General features: G+C 41.7%; 2 long non-coding RNA genes across 2 annotated transcripts; both read right to left on the bottom strand.

The window, feature by feature from the left end:
* Positions 1–655: 655 nt before the first annotated feature.
* LOC134158772 (uncharacterized) lies at positions 656–4,047 on the bottom strand. The gene is made up of 2 exons (XR_009962919.1): positions 1,766–4,047; positions 656–1,137 (listed from the first exon to the last, which is right to left on the bottom strand). It is a non-coding gene; the product is annotated as an uncharacterized LOC134158772 (long non-coding RNA).
* Positions 4,048–4,063: 16 nt separating this feature from the next.
* Positions 4,064–10,629, bottom strand: LOC134158742 (uncharacterized). Its single transcript, XR_009962895.1, has 3 exons — positions 10,493–10,629; positions 5,081–5,194; positions 4,064–4,133 (listed from the first exon to the last, which is right to left on the bottom strand). It is a non-coding gene; the product is annotated as an uncharacterized LOC134158742 (long non-coding RNA).
* Between the last annotated feature and the right edge of the window lie 5,577 nt (positions 10,630–16,206).

The following is a 16,206-nucleotide window of genomic DNA, read 5'->3' as shown; positions in this document are numbered from 1 at the left end:
AGTCCCCATTCTCCTTCCCAAATCAAACAATCGTATAATAAAAAAAGCTTTTGATCAGTTAAAAAACTACACAGATCTATGTGGTTTGATGCAGACCCTCTCCTTTTCACCCCGTCACGGGGAGGCAGCTCCCCGCTTCATCTCGGGGTCCGCCGAGCGAGAGCTGCTGGCGAGGCCTCAGCACAAGCTCTTCTGCCCGCTTTTCCTGAATCACACTGCCACCTAGCAGCGGCACAGCGTTATCTGCAGCACGACAGCAGAGCCTCCAAAAGATGGCTGGCGTTCTTTTAAACTCATCCAAACACGAGCACCCTGCCCCTCAGGGGTCAGGCCCAGGATGGGCAGAGAAGGGCGGAAGGCGAGGATAACATGGGGCTGGCGGCTGGCGGCTCTGCGCTTTTCGGGCCTAGCCACAGCCCTGCCTCTCACCCGCCGGCAAACCGGCCACGGCTGAAGCACCGCTGCCGGTCAGGAGGTCGATACCAACCAACCCTGTTTCCCTTCGGCGTTCGCCCCGCACAGCGCCCCTGCCAGCTCACCTCTGCCCCTGCACCCGCCTCAGGACGCATGTTTCCTCGGGGCGGGATATGTTCTTTCACCTCAGTGCCTAGGGCTGGCCACCGGGGAAGGAAAATAACGGATGGAAAAAAAAAAAAAGGGTGAACAATTTTAATTCTTTTTCCACAAATATAAATGGTGGTGTCAGGCTTTTTTCATCGCAACCCAGTTAGCATGCCCTGCTGTAACAGCAAAGGTGTAGATGAGGCTCTTAGTGATATGGTTTAGCAGTGGTCTTGGCAGTCCTGGGGTAATGGTTGGACTTGGTGAGCTTAAAGACCTTTTCCAACCTAGCTGATTCTATGATTCTGTAATTTGGTGGCAAGTCCTCTCCGGGACAAATCACACTAATCCAAAATTCCTCTGATTCCTTTCTTGGTGTCCTTGTACAGCTCACAATGTAACACCCTTTGCATCAATATGCTTTTCACCACCTCTCCTATACACCAGACAGCCACTTGCAGCAAGACTGTGTCAGGGGTACACATCGGAGCAACACCCTTCTGCAGCGAGGGAGCGGGGTGTTCACATCCCGTCTGTTTGCAGTAGGTACAGCTGGGATGGTGCTAAGCCATAAACCTGTTGGAGAATGAAGGAAAAAGCAGGAGCTCAGCAGGTAGAGAGGAGACATGATTTAAATGGTATGTCAAGATGAAATTATTATTGGATACCTTTAACCATTCTTTGTGGTCATCTTTGTGTATGAGCACACAGGCAAAAGAGACAGATTCACAAGCATAATTTTTTTAAATTTCTTTGAGGTATGATTAGGAATATTGTATTCATGCAATTCTAAGGCAAAAAGTTTCTGGAGCTTTGCTATGCAAATTACTCATCTCTATCTAATATCTTGCAGGGGTTTTTCCCCCACATTTTGCACTATAAGTTTTTAATAGGAAGTAGGGACGTTTGGGGAGATCAGTACCAAATTTGCTATTGTCAAGGCAACTTGAGTATATAATTTTATCCTGCTAAAAGTGCTATGAGCCTTTTGTACCAAACAGTGATTTTCATAAGTAATAGTGCCCTCTGTCATTACAACAAAATTATTAGCTAACTGAACAGGGTGTAATATGTTGAATCAACCGTATTTCGTCACGATGCATACTGGAATTATTTGAAGGTTTTCAGTGGGAATGCCATCTCAGTAATTTACCTCTACAGCACTTGAAAAGAAGCAAAGAATAAAGAAAAAACATGTAGTTACTTTTATCAATAGCAACCTCAGTCAGCAAGGCATTTATGGATCCTAAAACAAAGAAATGAGAATGCATTCACCAGCACATATCACAGCTGTCTGCTGAGACTGAAGTGAACAAATTCTTTTGTGAGCCTGTGCAAACCTGAAGTCAAAAGCCCCTCTCACTGATTTAGTGCACAGCACTGTACATTGACATTAGCTATTGTTTGCTCAATAAACTGCCTTGCAATAACACATTTTTACAGAGGCCTTGCATAAGTGAACATTTTGATGAGTGATACAGTGGTGCTTACAGTGGTGCAATCCAAGATAGATTGCAAATATTTATTTCAGTGTCTCCCAAGAAATGCATTGGAAAAAGAACCTCTCTTCAAAATTGCACAGTGGCTTCATTGACCTTTCTCTAATATATTTCTAGAAAGTGTGGCACTCAGCTAAAAATAAAATACCTTCAAATTACAGTTCTGGTTTTGTCCCAAAACTGTAGGTAAAGTCATCTCTTCCAACTGATGAGAAGGTTATTTCATATCACACACCTATTGCAGGTAATACTTTGGGGTTATCTCTTTATGATGCTACCTCAAATTTTGATACCACTTCAGAGTTCTTTAAATATATGGCCCAGAAAACCAGAGTAAAATATGTTAATAAGGTTGAGACAATTGCAAGCCCATATGCAAATGGATGGATATATGCAGTTATGCCAAAGATGGTGTTAAAAGAAAGATAACTGTGAGGCTAAACACATCTACAAATCTAAAAAGTAGCAGCGCTGATAAACAAACCTCACTGGTCCAAAACTACATCAATAGCTATAGCATTGCTTGAGGTTAAATTAATGCTTGCTGGATGTAACCATTCTGCAGCCCTTACACGGGAGTTTCTTTAATTATCTGAGGGAGATGAGCACGTTTTACATATCACCTTGAAACACAAACTTACAGCAGACTTGGCTGCCACAGCAAGGATGGCTTCCCCAGACCTTGGCTGCAGCACCTGCTGGTTCAGTAACTGAACCAGCTGTAATCTTTTTCTGTCAATACTGCCTAGACAAAGGTGATGCCCTTTCAAGCAAAATGCCAAAGTCTGATCCACTTACCTCACTCCCATCTCAAGTTCAATAAGCATTGCCTGCTTCTCCAAAGTATGTAACTATTTGGGATGCCAAAGTCATACGATTTTGAAAGTTATTTCTTGTGACAGCCCTTGCCTTTCTTCCCCAGCCGTAATACACAAGGCACATCTACACGATACAAAACAGTGTGATGCATGCATCCCTGAACCAGCCCCAGCTTCAGAAGCAATGCAGTAATGACCTCACAGCATGCTCACAGACTAACTAGCTTTGTCGTGATGGATAATCAGCACAGAAACAGCCACCATAATGTGGGTACAACACTTCCAGAAATCGGGCAGGCACCTTTGCATAGACAGGTAGACATCAGTTTACTTAGAACCTAGTTCAAGTCTTTCCAGATCCAGTCTGGCTGCAAAGAGGAGTCGTGCAGACAGGAGACATGCATCTGTGGTAAATGCTTCTCAGGTAAATAGAAGACTCATAACTTCCTATTCTTACCTCTTTTTGGGAGGGTTAGTAAAAGCATTGAATATTTTTAATCTTGGTATGCAAACTTTAATAATTACAGGAGGTTGTCTCTCTACAACCAACTTGGCAATTGCACAGTTCCTCGTTGCACAGTGTGGATTTATTCACATTATTATTTTCACAAAATAGGGAGAATTCCCTTCATGTTAAATCATAACAAGCTTTCTTAGGGAGTTTGGGGGATTTTTTTCCTTATCTGGGTCTTCATATACCTGCAAATCCCAACAGATATCCTTCTAAGTAACATCCAGATTTATTAGCATGTAACAATTTATGCTTCATAAACATTACTTTTCAATTTAACAATGTTAAATGTGAATCAGAGTGATTTTCTTGTCTTTTCTAGCATTACCTGAATTATTCTGATACCAGTTCCCAGTACCCTGTTATACTGGATACAATTGGCTGTAGCAACTTCATGTCTAAACCTCTATTCTTCCACCAATTTACTGCATTCGGTCTCAGCAAACTCTATGCCTGTTGTTAGAGATCACTGCATCTGAAGAATAGGTAACATATGGCAAGAAAAAAAACACCCAAACAATTACTAAGCATTATCACTTATTTAGATGCAACATTCTCTGATGAGTTTATCATCTCAAGGAAATAAACACTATATAGAAATTATAGAAATCATTGAATAGTTTGGGGTGGAAGGGCTCTTCAAAGGTCATTGAGTCCAACTCCCTGCAATGAGCAATCTTCAACTCTGAGGTTGCTCAGAAGCTCATCCAGCCTGGCCTTCACAGCAAGTATGTCACCTGTGGTCTTCTTTCCCTTCTCTGCAAAGGGAAAAAAAAAAAATATATATATATATGTATGTATGTGTGTGTGTGTATACATATATATCTGCCTACATTATTGCTGGCAACATTTTTTCACTGTAGCACCAAACATGTGGTATATTTTATTTCATCTGTATTTTTGGCTTGTGTGAAAGTCTAAAGAATCTTTTCAATGCCACAATTAGCCTTAACCTGATATAATTCTGGCCTTTTGATTAAATTTTCCAATCCCCAAATAACCTTTCTATACCATTCACCATGCTGTCCTTGGCAGGGGCAGGCAACCTGTACAGATACATGGCTGCCACCTGCTGAACATGCAAGGAGTGATACTTACATTCAGCATTGTTTATAGTAAAAAAATAAGTTCCTTTACTCATACTTTTAAATACTCAACTTACGTTTCCCTAATAATTTCATGTGGTTCCTCAGCTATCACCTTAACAATCACAGGACACCTTTTGTGTCAGGATTTTTTGGGGTTTGGGGTTTGGGGTTTTTTTTTGGTCAGATAGGTATCTAGCTTTGAAACTTATTCCAGTGGCCTTTTGTTAACTCCTTGCAACCCCTTTTTTTCTCTAAGGCTCACGTTCCCCTTACAAATCATGTCTGCAACTGGAAAAAATAATTTGCCTACCTTGGGGGAGGCAAAAGTCACTCGCTCTTCAAAACATTTCTTCTTTCTTTCTTTTTACATAACAAACAGGACTTTGGAGCCTTTGTAATTCACTGCTGCTAAACCCACTGCTAAATTTGACTGTTAACAGTTGGGAAAACTAAATGGCTTAAAGCCAGCTGTTGTTAAAATAAAGCCATCCAACAATCTTCTTATTTTGTAGATATAAGTACTTACAACTCCTCCTGTTGTTGTTCCCCACCAGATTCTGGTGAATCTCAACACAGCAGAAATTTTAGCTGCGCCATTTTCACATCCTTGAACTTTCCTTGTTCTCTTCATGTTCCAGTGTCACTTAGTGCTCAGTCAGTGGGGATCAGCTTCTCTGGTGATAGTAGAGAAACAATCTTTCAGTGTAGGGGAGGGCACTATTGGAAATAATGAGAAAAAAAAGTGTATGATCATATGAAAATATGAAATTAATTAGTAGGTATCTGAAATAATTAACTTGAAGGCAGCATTATCAGCACGGAAAGTAATTCATATTACCTAAAATAAGCACTTAGTTTAGCTGATCTAATGTCTTTCTGTAGTCAGAAAATCTGAAAGAAAGTCCTTCCTTGTGCAATTCAGAGCATTTAAGTGTGACACACTATAAATCACCCACCAAGTTAGCCTTTTTCTGCACAATGAAGGCAGAGAACAGTGTTAATTTAACTGTCAGCAGCTGGTAGCACTGAGACATCCTTTGCTTCCACTGCAAGGATACTGAAGAGGAGGTGGATTATGGAACTTAATGTAACAGGATTCATAGATTAAAGATGCTTGAGGTGATACTACTGGTTGTTTAAAAGAATTGTTCATGGATATGTCCGTTAAAGTATAGACTGCTTTACATTACCAGTGGCAATGCGCCATTAATGGCACATATAGGGAGCAATCCCTACTATGACTGTGTTTTCATATTATGTGGGAGAACCCAAATGCATTTGGATGGTCTCTACTGATTTTGCAAGCACTGAAAGGTTCAGAATGACTCTAGGTGTAGCCCAGGTAGGTCCAGGGACCACAGAGTAGCAGCGACATTTAGGTACAGTGAATAATTGTTGACTTGTTTAGCCACACACCAACTGAGTACTGCTGCTCCCTGTCATCTCTGTAAGGTCTGAGAGCTGGATTTCATAACAAATACAGATATTTAATATTTTATCTCACTGTCTGTGTTACTGCAAAATTTGTCAGCAGCCACTGTTCTAAGCTTTTGTTCTTATTCTTCTAGACTTGCAGCATGTTGGTCCTTTATTTAGGTATGATTTACTTGTGTAAAGCGTTCGAGACTGTCCCACACAACATCCTTGTCTCTAAATTGAAGAGACATCAATTTGATGGATGGACCACTCAGTGGATAAAGAACTGGCTGGATGGCCGCACGCAAAGAGTTGTGGTCAATGGCTCAATGTTCAGCTGGAGACCAGTAATGAGTTGTGTCCCTCAGGGATCAGTGTTGGGACCGGTCTTGTTTAATGTCTTCATCACTGACATGGACAGTGGGATTGAGTGTGCCCTCAGCAAGTTTGCCCATGACACCAAGCTGTGTGGTTCGGTTGATACACTGGAGGGAAGGAATGCCATCCAGAGGGACCTTGACACGCTTGTGAGGTGGGCTGATGCCAACCTCATGAAGTTTAACCATGACAAGTGCAAGGTCCTGCACCTGGGTCAGAGCAATCCCAGGCAGAGCTACAGGTCTGGTAAAGAAGAGATTCAGAGCAGCCCTTCAGAGAAGGACTTGGGGGTGTTGGTTGATGAGAAAATGAACATGAGCAGGCAGTGTGCGCTTGCAGCCCAGAAAGCCAACCATATCCTGGGCTGCATCAAAAGCAGGTTGAAAGAGGTGATCCTGCCCCTCTACTCTGTTCTTGTGACACCTCACCTGGAGTATTGTGTGCAGTTCTGGGGTCCTCAACATAAAAAGGACATGGAACTGTTGGAACAAGTCCAGAGAAGGGACACGAGGATGATCAGGGGACTGGAGTATGAAGATAGGCTGAGAAAGTTGGGGCTGTTCAGCCTGGAGAAGAGAAGGCTGCGTGGAGACCTCATAGCAGCCTTCCAGCATCTGAAGAGGGCTTATAGGGATGTTGGGGAGGGACTCTTCATTAGAGACTGTAGTGATAGGACAAGGGGTAACGGGTTAAAACTTAAACAGGGAAAGTTTAGACTGGATATAAGGAGGAAATTCTTTCCTGTTAGGGTGGTGAGGCACTGGAATAGCTTGCCCAAGGAGGTTGTGAATTCTCTATCCCTGGCAGTGTTCAAGACCAGGCTGAACAAAGCCTTGGGTGATATGGTTTAGTGTGAGGTGTCCCTGCCCATGGCAGGGGGGGTTGGAACTTGATGATCTTAAGGTCCTTTCCAACCCTAACTCTTCTATGATTCTATGATTCTAGGTATCTGTGGAAATAGGTATTATACTCTATAGTGAAACACTGCAGGAATCAGTACATAGAATCATAAAATCAAAGAAGTGTAACATCTCTCAGATACTCATTTTTAATATGATAACTAAACTTATAGTAAATGTATGCCTTCAGTCATAACTACAATTTCCTATTATGCTATAATGACATTCTTGCTAGTAACACAGAAGATACTATTAACATATTGTAATTGTGTCACAGAATATCATTCATGTGCAAATCAGTTTGCTTGAATCCAGTGAAAAAGAAAGGAAACAAACATTAGGATTTGGTAATTGAACATTGAATGCATATGTAAAATCCTTCAAAAAATAATAAAAAAAAAATAATGTCTAATTTTCTTGTAGAAACAGCAGGGACTACTGATTAACTACAAACAGTAGTTTATGCTACCATATACACTACTTTAAACCCTTTCATTTGAGTGCTTTCATTTGAGATGAGGAGGCACTGCTGAATTCAAAAAGAGTGTTTGACAAGGGTCCTGTTTCCCACTCGATATACCTCCCCTGCCTTCCACTCCAACTTCAAGCTTCATGCTAGTTACCTATACCACTTTCAGGTGAGCTCACATTTTATCAAGCGCGGTTGTAGCTGTATACCATCTATGACAACACTTTGTAGAGTCACAACCTACCAATGGCACATGACAGCATGTGGCAGCATGATGTTGTAGACTACTAGGAAGCACTGTAGGCAAATAGGATATATTTGTAATGAAAAATACTTGATCCTGAGGACCTGACATCCACCCCAGACATGGTTAGGGTTTGTCTCTTTATTCAAGTTGGACTAGCTTGTCTTCTTCCCCATTAACAAAACACCAATCTGTGGCTGATGAGCATTAAGTGACTCTGGAGCATTTCTGCTAGTGTTTCGCCCCAGAAGAATCCAGTTCACTAACTTTGATACTTCTCCAGAATGCAAACCAAAGAATAGTGGATGGGGACACTCAGCAGGTGAACTTAAAAAGCACACCCCGATATGCACTAACACACTAACATCAGCTTGACACTTTAATGCTGAACTTCCTCGTACTCAGATGCATTTATTCTTCTGCCAATTAACTTTTGTTTAAGTCCAGAACTCAATATTAAATTCCCTTTCAGTCAGGCATTTTTATAACAATACAAGCTACAAAGGAGCCCTTTTTGAATTGGGTCTTTGGGATGCTGGCATGTGATAAATACTAGATAATAAGCATTTTGCAATTTCACTCTAGAGATCCTTTTTCAAAAGGGAAATCTAAGTTAAATCACTGCCAGTCAATGATGATTCATGACAGCATAAGGATACTTATGCCATTTTTCAATGGAATGTTATGCTAGCATAACTCAGGAAAATGTATCTCTATATTAATAGCCTGCATGTGCAATCAACTCAGTCTCTGTCTACAGAAACACTATTTCCCTGCAGTCAATCATTCTTTCCAATGCAGCACACCTGGTCTGTTCAGATCAGTTATTTAGCTCAGTTACCAAAGGTTTCTAGGTCACCTTGGGCACATCATGCAGTAAAGCCTGTGGAAACAGTGGAACTTGTAGTGTTCTAATATTGTAGCAACAGAGCTCAGCCAGCATAGCATTTGGTATTTTAGTATTTTAAAATCAAAACTTGACTTAGAATATCAGAACAGACATAACAAAAACTCAGTCAGGAAAGGTTTCTTGGCTGGAAGGAATAATTTCAGAAAGGACCAGAAAAAGAAAGAAAGAGGTTAATGTCACAGAACAGCTGGTATTTGAGGCAGCTATTTTGGATGGAAAAATTTTTAGAACTCAGTTTAATAGCCCCTACCTTGTGTCCAGAGATAGCCTACACATGCTCACTGCAGTGCCAGACACCTATCTTAGATTCATGCCATTTTGGAGGCCAGATAGACTATCCTATGGCACCTCCAACAAATACTGATGCATGCACAGCTGAGCTGAGAACCTGTCTTGCGGACAGAGGTCCTGAACATAGGTTAGCTGTCTAAGCTTACACCCTAGTTCTAAGCTTACATAGTTCTCTAAAAGTTAGCTGTCTAAGCTTCCATTATTGAAAACAGGGCCTTGAATCAACTGTCTGAATGAAGAGCAGACACAGGCAATTAATTACTCAGGGAACAATAACGTTAATAGTGAATAACCTAATCTCCATAGTTAACTATTTGGAGTTTAGATATACCATTATTTTATAGTAAAACTCAAATAATGCATTGACACCATCTCTGTGAGGAATGTGAGCCTGTGATCCTGTAATATTATCACCCCATTAGATAATATACAGCAAAAATAACCTAAAACTAGATGAGATTTATTTTAAACTTAGCTCAAAAAGAGCTAGAGACGTATGCTCCATGTTAAGTGAAGGTAAAGTTTAGATTGCATAAGTAATAATCTATAGAACAGCACACTCCTTGAATACGCATCAAACTATATTTGGATTGTAGCAGTTTCTGCACCTAAATTTGTCAGCAATTGATCTGCAGTTCCTCCAAGTCACCACGCTGGGGAGACTGTTAACCACCAGCACGCTCACGACAAAGCGGCTGCTAACAGGCAGAGCAGCTAGAGAAGAATTTAACTGAAGCCTTAGAGAAACTGAAACAAAAATAAACCAGCTTTCTCAGTCATCATCACCACATTCCTATAACATGTCATTAAGCTTCAAATTCTGAAACCAAAAAGCGGCACTCCTCCTCTTGGGATAGTCAAAACCAATAGAAAACAATGGGCCAGAACTGGTTCCAAATACAATTTTCAGACTTGAATTCTGGCTCTGTTTATACTACAAACATTACTAAGTTTCATATGCCAAGAAGAACTGTTAACACTATATTAGCTGGTTTTAAAAGCGAGCTTGTGTGTTGTGGTTCGTTTGTGTTGCAGTAAAAAAATTCCTCATTCTGCCGAAAAGGATTTATTTTTATATAAAGATAACAAACCCAAGCATTTTAGGGCTGAATTACTTGCAACATTAGAGGAGACATGTTAGTTAAGCTCAGACTTGGAATTCATATACACATTTGTACATACATACATAGGTACACACACAGATAGAAAAAAAACATTGTAACTTCACCTTTTGAAAACTCAAAGGCTCTATTGAAGGATAATAAATTTCAACAGTACACATATCCAGCTCAGAAGCATTAAATTCTTCATCCTTCCTAGTTCAGGCAACCACAATGTTAAGTGTTAGAAAAGTAGCCTGTTCCTACCGTAGCACTTCTGTAAAATACTAAATCTGGTTATTACCTACCTCGCTCTAGCATAACTGCAACAATCCCTCAGCTGAATCTCCTTAGGTCCAGCAAAATAAAATGCAGATCCTCCACCTTGAACTTGGAGGCCTGGGCCTGGGAACAGGGCAGAAAACTGCACAAGGTGGCAGGACCAGTGAAGTGCTGCACATTTCCATACGTAAGGAATGCAGCCAACACCTTACAAAGGTAACAGAAGCTGGGATGATAAGGAATTACAGAATGAGTAAAGGCTGCAGCTGCCAAAATGGAATCATTCTGTTCTGCACAGCTCCCCTTCCTGGCCACATGTTGCTTTTTCTTCTTTTGTGCCACTACTTGCTCCGGGAAGCTGATCCAACTACATTTTTTTTCCCCTGAACTTGTTTCCAGTCATATCAGTTTCTGTATCTGGCATATCAAGCTCTGTGCTAACACAAAGTGGGAACAGCTTGCCAGAGGGGGCTGCCCATTTCAAAGGCAGCTGATGCTTGAATCGGCTTCAGTAACACTGTAAAGCTGTCCATTGGGGGTGGGAAGGGGAATGCAGACAGAAGGAAGCAGAGAAACATAATTTTGCTAATGAAAAAGAAACTCACATGTTTTCTATTTAAAACGTCTACAACTGCAGAAAGAGTGCGCTGCTTTAAGCCCTACATTGGATGTGTGACACTTGTCATCTGAGAAGTCCTTTCTTCTTAACATAGACCAATTTCTCTTCAATTATTCAATACCCTCATATTTAAGGGTTGAAGATGTACTATTACACTATCCAAGATTAAGATGATGACTATAGGAAGGATATTGTTTGAAGACAGAAGCTTTCTCAGGTTTGTGAATGAATCTGCTAATACGCGTCACTTTGAAACAGAACTACAGCCCTTTTTTTAAACCTAGATGAGGCAGTTTTGCAGCTGCACACATTCTCAGTTTCCATGTATACATCACAAGCTGTGCACATGATGGGACGTACAATGTGTGCTGAAGACACTTGAGATTTGGCTGACGTTATTCCACAAATCTATTCCTTGGATATATGCCCAAACAATTATCAGTTTGCAATTCTAAGAAAATGCATGATAATAAAATTCCTGACTAAACTGTAGGAATACAGATGAGGAGAAAAACCCAGACTTAGAGAGAGAGAGGAACAAAGAAAAACATCTCATCTTCTCAGAACATTTCTTATGGATAGCTATCTCACTAAGATAAATTATATTTTTCTATTCTTAAAGTAGGTTATAGTCAACTGATACAAGTACATGAAATTTCCTATTACACAATGAATCTGTTGAGATAATAAGTACCAGCTGGATTTATCCCCAACAGCAATAACAGCATGTAGAGAATGATTATAATGTAACAGATTGTGAAACAGAAGAGATGATTTCACTTGTAATAAGGCCCTTATGTTAATACAGTGACAGAAGTGAGAGTTTTGCTTGTACACAATGCTTGTAGCAAGGCCCTCATGTTAATAACTTATTTCAAAGGTAAATTCTCTGAAAACATTGCCTATGAACATTTTTAGGAGCTTGATTACACATGCAAATGTGGGAAAATGTGGGCCCAGTGCTGAATGAAGCGGGGCCCCTGGTGACACAGGACAGGCTGAGGTACCAAATGTCTTCTACACCTCAGCATTTTCTCTTAAGTCCATCCTTCAAAAACCATACGGTCCAAGAAACCAAGGGGGGAAATCTGGAGTAAGGAAGATGTACCTTTGGTAGAAGAGAATCAGATCAGAGAATACTTAGGTAAACTGGACTTACTTAAGTCCATGAGCCCTGACGGGATGCACCCACAAGTGCTGAGGGAGCAGGCACATGTCATCATGAGGCCACTACGGGCAGTCTCTGATTGATCATGGCAACTGGGAGAAATGCTGGAAGACTGAAGGAAAGCAAATACCCCTCCTGTCTTCAAGAAGGAGGACCCAGAGAGCTATAGGCCGGCCAGCCTTACCTCAGTCCCTTGGAAAGAGATAGAGTAGCTAATCCTGGAAAGTGAACAGAAGCATACCCTCAGAAAGTTTGCTCATGTCACAGAACTGTGAGGAGTGGGTGATACGTCAGTGGGTAATGATGCCATTCGGAAGGACCTTGACAGGCTGGAGAAATGGGGTGACAGGAGCTTCATGAAATTTATTAAAGGTAAGTGTGAAGTCCTGCACTTGGGCACGAACAACCACATGCACCAATATATGCTAAGGGCTACACAGGTGGGAAGCAGCTTTGCAGAAAAGAGCCTGGAGGACACCAAGTAGACCATGAGCAAGCAGTGTGTACTTGCAGTAGAGAAGGATAATAGATTCCTGGGATGCATTAAAGGTGTTGTGATTTTGCCCTCTGCTCAGCATTGGTGAGGCCACACATGGAGCGTTGTGTCTACTTCTAGGCTTCCCAGCACAAGAGAGGCATGGACATACTGGAGAAAGTCCAGTGAAGGGTCACTAAGATGATTAAGGGAATGGAGCATCTTTCCGGTGAAGAAGGGATGAGAGAGCTTGGCCAGGTGTTTATGATTCTGCGATTCAACCTGGAGAAGAGAAGGGTTAGGGTGGATGTTATTCATGTGTACATGCCTGGAGGGAGGGTGCAAAGATGAGATGAGAGAGCCAGGCTCTTTCTGGTGTTGCCCAGTCACAGGACCAGAGGCAATGGGCACACATAGAAACACAGGAGGCTCCATCTGAGCACAGAGAAATGTTTTTTTACTGTGAGCATGACTAAGCACTGGCAGAGGTTGCCCTCCTTGTAGATATTCAGAAGCTGGCTGGACACAGTCCTGGGCACCTGGCTGTAGGTGACCCTGCTTGAGCAGGGAGTTCTACCAGAGGACCTCCAGAGGTCCCTTCCAACCTCAGCCATTTTGTGATTCTGTGAAAACTTAGACAAGCTGTGCCTTGAAAATGCTCCATACTTTTAGCAGGCAAGAACATGCACACAGGCAAAGCTAAACATCATGCACAAGGAGTTGGCGAGCAGAGCTGCAGAAACCCACTCCAAATGTCAAGCAGCTTAGAGACAGATCTGTGTTCAGCAATGAGCATAAATGCAAACAGTTTAAATTATTTGTCAAGGAAAGTTTTTGTTTAAATCCCTGAGCTGAATTTATTTCATCTCTAAGCTTTCCAAAAGCCATTCTGCTGAGCAGCATTTACACTCGATTTTGAGACCTTCAGAGCTATTTTAGGTTTTTGACAGATTTTGAAGTTGCCTGTTTAACCATAGCTGTTGGTCCCTTCTGGAGCAAAGTGGGTTTTGTCTTGCTATGGGCAGTACTTAACAGGTCACTGTTCCTGTGTGTCTCCTACTATTGAAAAGTATTTGCAAATTGAATTTTTACTTCTAAAGTCAATGTCCAAGTAGTCAAGTGGAACACCAGCTTGGGAGCAAAACTGGTGGGAACATTGGCCTGTTTGCCAAAAGTCTGCATACCAGCTTTCATCCAAGATAGCCTGCTGACCACCAAGAAACTGCCAAGAATTCAGTGACACACTTGTTGCTGACAGATCAAGTTCAAAACAGCCACCTGCTGTCAGCTTGCATGATTTGTTTTCCTAAACAAGGCTTGCAGCATTTGGTGCGTGTTTTTTCCAAAAAGCTTCAGTACTCAGATTTTGCTTCCCTGTTCTGGATACTGTAATAAAGCAGCTTGAAACAGGCTTCTTAACAACATGTTTTGCAGAAGGCAACCTCTCCCCCAAGCATTTAGTTAGTACTGAAAAAAATCCATACATTTTGATAATCCTAAGAATGTGTTTAAGATACTACTCTACAGTCCTCAATAACCGGGATTTTCTGTGCTCCACTGTACTCACATACAGCTTCTGCCTCTTTGAAATGTGACAGCATCCCTCAGACGTGTAATTAGTGTTCTTCTGAGCTGTCCCGTTTTTAGGTTGTCTTTTGATACTAGCGCAGCAACAGCACTTGACATACTTCCCTGCCATGACCAAAAAAGGTCAAACTGCATATGGCTTGCAATGGCACACTAATGAATCCATAATGGAAAGTCAATATAACTGGTATATGTTTAGAGAGACAAGTACCTTGTTCTAGAAAAAAGACCTCAATTGTAGAGATTACTTATAAGCTAGTGGCTATGTTTTCCTGTGGTAGGAGTGCATTGTTGATACAGTAAGGTTTGGACACACAGACACATGTTCCTTTAAACCCTTATAAAGAGCAATTTCACTAACTCATCTCAGGTCATGGGCTCTATCTTCAGAGTAACAATCTCCAAACGTAAACAGGATACATATGCTTTCAAAACCTGGGCTTGAAGGCACACTACTCCAAATAGAATAATAAAGATGCTAACATTGGATTAATTATTTATAACAGCTTAAGTAGGAATACACAGTTTAGAGCATCTCATTCCTAACTCTTCCATTCTCCTTGGACATGCAAACCACTGCCAAGAGCTCAGAGCTGGCTCATGATCACCACTTTAAGGAAAAAACAACCCAACAGGAACAAAGAAAAAAGATACCAAAACATCCACTGCAATTCTAGCATCTCTGAAATTTACACTACAGTAAATGGTACCTCTTTAACACACAAGCGCTCACCATGTGTGGATAACATACCATTTTCAAAACTCCAGGTGGATCCTAGCCTTTTTTCCTACCTTAGGAGAAGATTCAAATTTCTTTAAGAAAATATTAATTTAAAATCGTAGAATTTTGCAGCAGCACCTTTAGGGGAAAAAGAAACAAAAACAAAAACAAAAAATGCTAAGAAGTCATCTCAGGATTCTTAGGCAGACGCATGAGACACTTAACAAAAGTAGAGAAACTAAAATAAAGCTTTTCAGTTATCCCCAGAAGTGCAGTACCGCACAGTCAGCACAGGAGGTCTCTAGCACACCCAGAAACTAATCGTTCCTCCTTGCCTTGTACATCGTTCGCTAAGAATAGCATTTCTGAGGTTAGCTTTGAAGTCTCGGGCCTCTCCCCAAAACAGCTAGGCCCACATAAGCAAGATATCTCGACCTGCTGGCCACACTTCTTTTGATGCAGCCCAGGATGCGGTTGGCCTTCTTGACTGTGAGCGCGCATTGCTAGCTCATGCCCAGCTTTTCATTCATCAGTACCCCCAAGTCTTTCTCTGCAGGGCAGCTCTCAACACTGTAATACCCTTGCCTTTATTGATACCAGGCATCGCCCTAACCCAGGTGCAGGACCTTGTACTGGGCCTCGTTGACCCTCTTGATTTTCACATGGGCCCACTTCTCAGTTCATGCAGGTCCTTCTGGATGGCACCCCTTCCCTCAGGCATGTCAGCCATACTGTTCAGCTTTGTGTCTGCACACTTACCGAGTGTGCACTCAATCCCAGTCTTGCTCGTCAGTGGGGATACACTTTCTTTGACCTTCCTTTTCCAGCTTACATACCTAATAGAGACCCTTGTTATTATTCTTTGCATCCCTTGCCAAGTTCAGCTCCATCCATGCCTCGGCTCTTCAGACCCCATTCCTACCTCACTGGGCAGCTTCCCTGTAGTTTTCCCAGGATACCTGTTCCTGCTTCCAATGTCCGTGCGTCTCCTTCTTGCCCTTTAGTTTGACCAGCATGTCTCTACTCAGCCATGATGACCTCTTGCCTTCCTTTCCCAATTTTTTACATGTAGGGATTGAGAGCTCTTGTGTTCTATGGAAAGCATCCTTAAAGATCTGCCAGCTCTGTTCTGCTTCCTTGACCCTGAGGGCAGTTTCCCAGGGTCCTATT

The sequence above is a fragment of the Pezoporus occidentalis genome, unplaced genomic scaffold (assembly GCF_034315485.1).
Source record: "Pezoporus occidentalis ecotype Australia unplaced genomic scaffold, CSIRO_AGI_Poc_V1 ctg1, whole genome shotgun sequence".
Lineage (NCBI taxonomy): Eukaryota > Metazoa > Chordata > Aves > Psittaciformes > Psittacidae > Pezoporus > Pezoporus occidentalis.
This window is presented reverse-complemented; position numbering and strand designations above follow the sequence as displayed.